Source organism: Mandrillus leucophaeus, unplaced genomic scaffold, assembly GCF_000951045.1.
Source record: "Mandrillus leucophaeus isolate KB7577 unplaced genomic scaffold, Mleu.le_1.0 Scaffold80, whole genome shotgun sequence".
Taxonomy (NCBI): Eukaryota; Metazoa; Chordata; class Mammalia; order Primates; family Cercopithecidae; genus Mandrillus; species Mandrillus leucophaeus.
The window spans coordinates 480,633-488,677 of NW_012108697.1; the positions used below are offsets into that span (position 1 = coordinate 480,633).

Sequence of the window (8,045 nt, forward strand, 5' to 3'; positions counted from 1 at the left end):
AACTAAAATGCTAAATTGTATGAATAGCATAGCTCAGCATGAAATATTTTTATAATTTCTATGAAGTCTTCAAATTTCATAACAAGATGTTCAAAATAAACCCAAAAAATGCCTACTGAATTTAATACCACAGCAGCATAACTCAAAAACAAAATATATATAAAAATTAAACTATTGTCACAAGTGAAGAGGTAGTGTAATTTACATTAAATGTGATGTCTAGAAGTTGTAAATATTATTTAATAATAAACAAATAAACTAAATGACAAAGTAATTATGCTTTAATGCTTTGACATTAATATGATCACCTTTATCATTTAAGAATAAAATACATTAATTTGACCCAGACTATATACTTACTAGCCTTCAATGAGCCATGTACATTTAGTTTTATATTTATAGTTAATTGGGCCATCTGTTAAATATCCAGAAGGTTCTGTTAACCTGGAAGAGAAAACAAAATAATGAAAATAATTACCTTAAACTAACTGTAAGACATATAGCAGGATAAGAAAATTTAAAAGTCATTAAGGCAAAGGAACGGGACATAACAATTTTCAAAAAGGAGGATTTATTTACAACTTTGGAAAATTTCAAAGTGCTGTATTTTTCTCTGCATCTCAAAAGATACTTATTTTGGATTTCTTTAAACCTTAATATATCATGACCATTTCAATCTATGAAGCGAAAAAAGACACTGAAAGACTGAACATGGTACTGAAGGATTCAGTGTTGATGCAAAATAGAATAAGTTAAACTTCATCTGCACAAAAATTAGGTTGAGGCAGAAGAAAGAAGATCAAATACAAATCTACAGAATAGAGAAACAGTATACGTATGTTCCACTTTGGGGAATTACCATGTAAGCTATATTTTTCTTCATGCACTGGTATTGCTAAACTGGGTGTCACCAAACTTTAAAAAGAGTTCTGCTAAAAATATATTTTTTATTATCATTTTCTCCTGTCTACGTTACATCTGGTCCAAGAACTCAATTTTTAAAACAGGACAAATAAAAAAATTGTATCTTCTATTTTATGCATAAAAAGAAAAAGATATTTGGAAAAACTCTCTATTTTTAGAAATTAAAAATATTTAAAACAAAAATCTCAATTCTATTTCATTGTTTTTCTTACTTCCAGCCCAATTATTTTATCGAGACCATATTTTAAGTAATCAAAATGTCTTCCCATTTAACATTTATATACTATACTTATATATGCATATACACACACATCACAGCTAATCAGTTTTTACATATTCACATAAACATACATACACACACACACATATATATCAGGGCCATTATCAACTTTTAGATAAAATTAAATGTGCCTTATAGTATAGAGCCTTAAATACATTAGGGGGGAAAAACTTTAATTTACCTAAATCAGGGTTGACAGAAATGTCAGTCAATGTTAATGTCATTTGCAAGTCTTTCATAATCCCTGCAAATTACTTCAGTAATAAAGTAGCTAATTGATGCTTAGAAAATCTTTGAAGAGCAACAAACAAATTCCTATATTTTCAAATAAATGTAATAATAACGAGCATTTTCTACACGTCAGGTACCACTATAAACACACAATGTGTTGTCCCATTTAAGAATCTCAAAAACCCTGTAAGACAGTAAGTAACAACTCCATGTTATAGATGAGAAGTCTGAAGCACATTTTAAGTAACAAGTTAAAGAACTTGCCCTGATTTTTCACTTCCAATAATATTAATACCAAGTGCAGTAATTCAGAAAAACTATCCACTGAAGACAACTTAAAAAGTTAAAGGACAATTTTAAAATCTTACAAGTAACAAAATGATAAAATGTACGAAGCCAAGATCCAGAAGTTGCAAATTCTTTAAGAGGAGGCAGGCATTCTGAGATGCTTTTGTTCTGAGAGATTTGCTTATTTAGAAGAGACTGCCAAAAGGTTGAGAGTGCACTTGGTAGCCTCAAGGAGAGAGGAGGACAAAAGTTGGAAGCAACAACCCACAAAACATAGGGGCTCAAAGAAACAACAGGGCACTTTGACTTGGGACATAATGACTTGCTACTAAAAAATGGTATACCAGAAGTTAACCAGCCTTTACCTCAACTATAGGTTAACTATGAGTCATCTGAGCAACAGAAAACTCCTAAGTCTTAAAATCAGCTTATGGTGCTGCTAGAACTGCCAATATGCCAAGTATCCTAACAGAAGATACATGATACTCTCTAAAGAAAGATAACATTATCCTGGGCCTCAAATTATTTCTATCAGTAATTTTGAAATAAAATGTTTAGCATAATAAAAGACAATTAAGCATATGAAACTACGACAAGAAAACACTGGGGAAACTCTCCAGGATATTGGACTGGGCAAAGATTTCTTGAGGAATAACCCACAAGCACAGACAACCAAAGCAAAAATGGACAAAAGGGATCACATCAAGTTAAAAAGCTTCTGCACAGCAAAGCAAACAGCAACATGAAGAGACAACCCACAGAATGCAAGAAAATATTTACAAACTACCCATCTGACAAAGGATTAATAACCAGAATATATAGGGTGCTCAAAACAACTCAACAGGAAAAAAAAAACCAACAATCCAATTTTAAAAATGGGCTACAGGTTTGAATAGACATTTCTCAAAAGAAGACATACAAATTTCAAACACGTGTATGAAAAGGTACTCAACATCACTGATCATCACAGAAATGAAAAGCAACACTACAATTGAGATATCATCTGACCCCAGTTAAAACGGCTTATATCCAAAAGACGGGTAATAAGAAATGCTGGCGAGGATATGGAGAAAAGGGAACCCTCTTATACTGTTCGTGGGAATGTAAATTAGTACAACCACTATGGAGAACACTTTGGAGGTTCCTCATAAAAGTAAAAATTTAGCTAACATACAATTCAGCAATCCACTTTTGGGTATATACTCGAAAGAAAGGAAATCAATATACTGAAATATCTGCACTCCCATGTTTGTTGTAGCTCTGTTCACAATAGCCAAGATTTGGAAGCAACCTATGGGTCCATCAACAGATGAACAGATAAAGAAATGTGGTACATATACACAATCAATTACTATTCAGTCATAAAAATAGTGTGATTCAGTCATTTGCAACAAAATGGATGGAACTGGATGTCATTATGTTTCGTGAAATAAGCCAGGCACAGAAAGAAAAACATTGTATGTTCTCACTGATTTGTGGGATCTAAAAGCAAAACAATTGAATCCATGGAGATACAGAGTAGGAAGATGGTTATCACAGGCTGGGAAGGGTAGTGGTAAAGTGAGGAGGAGGTAGGGATGGTTAAGAGGTACAAAAAAAATAGAATGAATGAATGAATAAGACTAGTATTTGAAAGCTCAACAGGGTGACTATAGTCAATAATAATTTAATTGTACATTTTAAAATAACTGATAGTATAATTGGATTATTTGTAACACAAAGGATAAATGCTTGAGATAAATACCCTATCTTCCATGATGTGATCATTATGTGTTGCATGACTGTATCAAAATATCCCACATACCCCATAAACATATACACCTACTCTGTACCCACAAAAATTAAAAATACATATCCCCACTCCTCCAAAGAAACATATATTGTAGGAGTTACCACAGTAATCCTTATCTCCCTTTTATAAGAAGTGATGTGAAGGAAATGTTATGCCTCCCCACCGAAGCTAAACAATAGGAGTACCTGAAAACTACACTCCCTGTCCCATCCTATTCAACTTCAGTAGTACAATTTCCCAAACTTAAAAGGAAACTACTCACCACAATCCCCGAATTCCTCATCCTTAGCACTAAAGATCCTACCAAGAGCCCACCTTTTCCTCCACTTACTACAAAAAGGTTTCCTCTTTGCCAATTCCAGTCCACTGGAAGCATGGAAGGATGTCACCAATCAAGGTAAAAGAAATGGAAAATTCCTTCTCACCACTAAGACATGTGTAAAGGGGAAAAATCTCCTGCTACTTCTGTAATAAATAACAATTCTCCTTCTGCAGTTTCATGATCTCTTCTTAAACTCCAAGAACCTTCACCTGCATGCCACTTGGGCAAAGCATTCCCATTACATAAGTTGGACCTCTTCACAATCTAGAACTGTCCTTCTAAAATTCGTAAGTCTTGCACTCCAGGACCATACTCTAACGATAAACACCTAGTTTTCTATTTACTTTTTTTACTTCTTACTCCTAATACCCTTACATTCCAATTGTGTGGCGCTCTCCAGAAATTAGGTAGCACATAGTTCAACTCCCTACAAAAAGTAAAATAGGCTCTTACATAACTACTATTTCTAATATTATTTCTAAAATGTATTCTAAGTTTCAAACAACTGTTTTAAAACTTTCTATCGTTCTTCTTGAACTGAGAACCATATTGACTTATTCATCTAGATCAGTACTACATACACTACTAGCCTACTGTCTGTCTGTGTAAATGAAGTTTTATTGGAACACAACTACACTAGTTTGTTTAAATATTATCTAAGATTGCTAACACACTACAAGGACAGAGTTTAGTACTGGCAACAGAGACCATCTGGCCAACAAAGCCTAAAATATCTCCTATCTGGCCCTTTACAGAAAAAGTTTGCCAATCACTTGTCTAGATGCCTGCCACATATCCATATGCCTTGTCAATATCTCTTTCTAGCTGAAAGTGCCTAATGCAGAGTCCTTAATTAAAAGCATGCTGGGCTGTTTATAATACAAGGTTTGCCATTAATAAATGCAGGAAAACCAGCACAAATATTAGACAGTACTAAAATTAAATCTAGTGGGATGTTGTTGTGTATCCTGACTATGGATATATAATTTAACACATTATAAAAATAAGAAAGTGTGACAGTTTTAATATTACAAAATCTCTGAAACAATAAATCCTGTTTATCACAGAATATAGGTTTAGTCCTGGCATAACCAGCCTACAAGGAATAGTCAGATCTACTCAGGGATAGTCTTTATGCAGGGCGGCTTTTGTAAGCCTTTTTCACACAAAAATCTTTTTTAAAACAGGCTTTCTAGTTAAAATACTATTTATCAGCTTATTAATTCCTTTTTATTTTTTATTTCATCTTTATTGACAAATAATAATTGTATATATTCATGGGGTAAAATGTGATGCTTCAATACGTGTATATATTGCAAATTGAGCAGATCAGGCTAATTAACGTACCCATCACCTCACATACATACTTTTTGTAGCAAAAATATTTAAAATCCACTCTATTAGCAATGTAGTATATGAAATATACAATGCATAATTAGTAACATTAGTCATTTCATTGTACAATAAAACAACAGAATAATAGAACACTTATTCTTCCTAATTGAAACTTTGCACCCTTTGACCAATATTTTTCCTTTCCCTGCCCAACCGACCACCACCCGCAGCTTCTGGTAACCACCATTCTATTCTCTACTTCGACTGATTCAAATTTTTGGATTCCACATTTAAGTGAGATCAGGTAATAATTGTCTTTCTAAGCCTAGCTTATTTTGCATAGCCTAATGGCCTCTAGTTTCATTTATGTTGTCACAAATGACAGGATTTTGTCCCTTTATAGGCTGAATACTATTTCATTATGTATATATACCTCTTTTTTTAATCCATTGATCCCTTGGTGGGCACTTAGGTTGTTTCCCAATATTGGCTATTATGAATAATGCTGCAATGAACATGCGAACACAACCATCTCTCCAACATACTGATTTCAATTCCTTTGGATATATACCCAGACTGCTGGATCATATGGTAATTCTATTTTCAGTTTTTTGACGAACCTCCATACTGTTTTTCAAAATGGTTGTACTAATTTACTTCCTGCCAACAGTGTACAAAAGTTCTCTTTTTGCCATATCCTCACCAACACTTGTTATCTTTCCTCTTTTTTATAAGAGCCATTTTAAGAAGTATGAGATGACATCCCATTGTGGTTTTGATCTGCATTTCCCTGATGATCGATAATGTTGAGCATTTTTTCATATATGTGTTGGCCTTTTGTATGTTTTCTTTTGAAAAACATCTATTCAGATTCTTTGCCCATATTTAAATACGATAATTTGTTTTCTTGCTATTGATTTGAGTTCCTTTTATGTCTTGGGTATGAGTCCCTTATCTGATGTATGATTTGCAAATATTTTCTCTCAGTGTGTGGGTTGTCTCTTCACTCTGTTATTTCCTTTGGTGTATAGAAGCTTTTTGATTCAATACCATTTGTCTATTTTTGCTTTTGCTGCCTGTGCTTTTGGAATCATGCAAGAAGTCATTGCTCAGACCCAAGTCATAGCTTTTCTCCTATACTTCCTTCTAGTAGTTTTAGTTTCAGATCTTCCATTTATATCTTTAATCCATTTTGAGTTGATTCTTGTATAAGGGATAAGGGTTCAATTTCATTCTTGTACATTTGGATACCTGGTTTTTTAGAATCATTTATTGACAAGACTGTCCTTTCCCCAATGTGTATTCCTTGAGCCTCTGCTGAAAATCAGTGGACTGTAGATGTATGAATTTATTTCTGGGCTCTCTATCCTGTTCCATTGGACAATTTGTCTGTTTTTATGTAGGTATCATGCCGTTTTAATAACTATGAGATGACTTTAAAAGTTCATGAAAAAATAAACGGATAAAAATAAAAAACATAAACTTTATTTCTCAACATAAGTTCCATCAAAGTCAAGAAGCATTTGTAAGCAATGATATCAGTCATTTAGTCCATCCCTAAAGAGCTGAAGGTACTGTGAATTTAACCATGTCAATGCAGTCTTGTTTACATTATTAACTGAAGAAAAACAGGTGCCCTGAGAAAACATTTTAAGATTAGTGTATTAGTGTCCATTTTCATACTGCTGATAAAGACATACCCAAGACTGGGCAATTTACAAAAAAAAGAGGTTTAATGGACTTACAGTTACACATGGCTGGGGAGGACTCACAGTCATGGTGGAAGGCAAGAATGAGCAGGTCATGTCTTACATGCATGGCAGCAGGCAGAGAGAGCTTGTGCAGGGGAACTCCTCTTTATAAAACCATCAGATCTCATGAGACTTATTCACTATCATGAGAACCACATGGGAAAGACTTGGCCCCATGATTCAATTACCTCCCACCAGATCCCTCCCATAACACACGGGAATTCAAGATGAGATTTGGGTAGGGACACAGCCAAACCACAATCATGGGGCCAAGTCTACTTTTGCTTTGATTGAACCCCTTCTACCTCCTGGTAGCCATTGCTTTGATTGTGCTTTGTCTTCAGAATTGTAGTGGTAAAGTCATGTTTCACCTATTACAATTCTTCAAAGAAATACTTCAGGATCTTGATCCCACTTGTTTATAATTTCCACTAAAACCTCTGCTCTTATCTGTAACTAATCTGGTCCGAGTGGTTTTGGCACCAATAGAGTGGAAAGTTTGGTCAACTTTAATTTGCATTCAGAATTAAGTTGAATTAATTGAGATGTCTATGGTGTTGGCTATTGTTTCTGCTGTCAAACATCAGTCCTCTTCAATTAGAGAATGAACAAGATGATTTTTTCCTCACAAACTGATGTGAATAGTCTGCTGCTGCAGGCTTCATCTTCAACATCGTATCATCCCTTCTTAAAATGAGTTACCCATTTGTAAACTGCTGATTTCTTTCGGGCACTGTCCTCATAAACTTTTCACAAAGCATCAATAATTTCACCTTCTTCCACCCAAGCTTCACCAAAAAATTTGATGTTTGCTCTCGCTTCAACTTTAGCAGAATTTATGTTGCTCTGACAGGGGCTCTTTTCAAACCAATGTCTTATCCTTCTTAGTGTCTCAAACTTGATCCCACTGTTACAACAATTTGGTATGAGTTTATTTTGGTGCAAAAAAAAAAATTTGAAATCCATGCAGATTTTTCATAATACACATTTTCCATTAACTTTTTAAAGACAAATCAGGTAGTGTAATGCCTCTAGCTTTGTTCTTTTTGCTCAACACTGCTTTAGCTATTTGGGGTCTTTTATGGTTTCAAACAAATTATAGGATTTTTTTTCTATTTCTAT

At 34.0% G+C, this 8,045-nt stretch overlaps 1 protein-coding gene across 1 annotated transcript in view; it reads right to left on the reverse strand.

Moving 5' to 3' along the window:
* ATRNL1 (attractin-like 1) overlaps positions 1 to 441 on the reverse strand; it is a gene marked incomplete at its 3' end in the record, with an annotated part of 405,371 nt that extends 404,930 nt beyond the window's left edge. Inside the window, exon 1 of the mRNA XM_011967565.1 lies at positions 361 to 441. The remainder of the gene's footprint in view (positions 1 to 360) is intronic.
* Between the last annotated feature and the right edge of the window lie 7,604 nt (positions 442 to 8,045).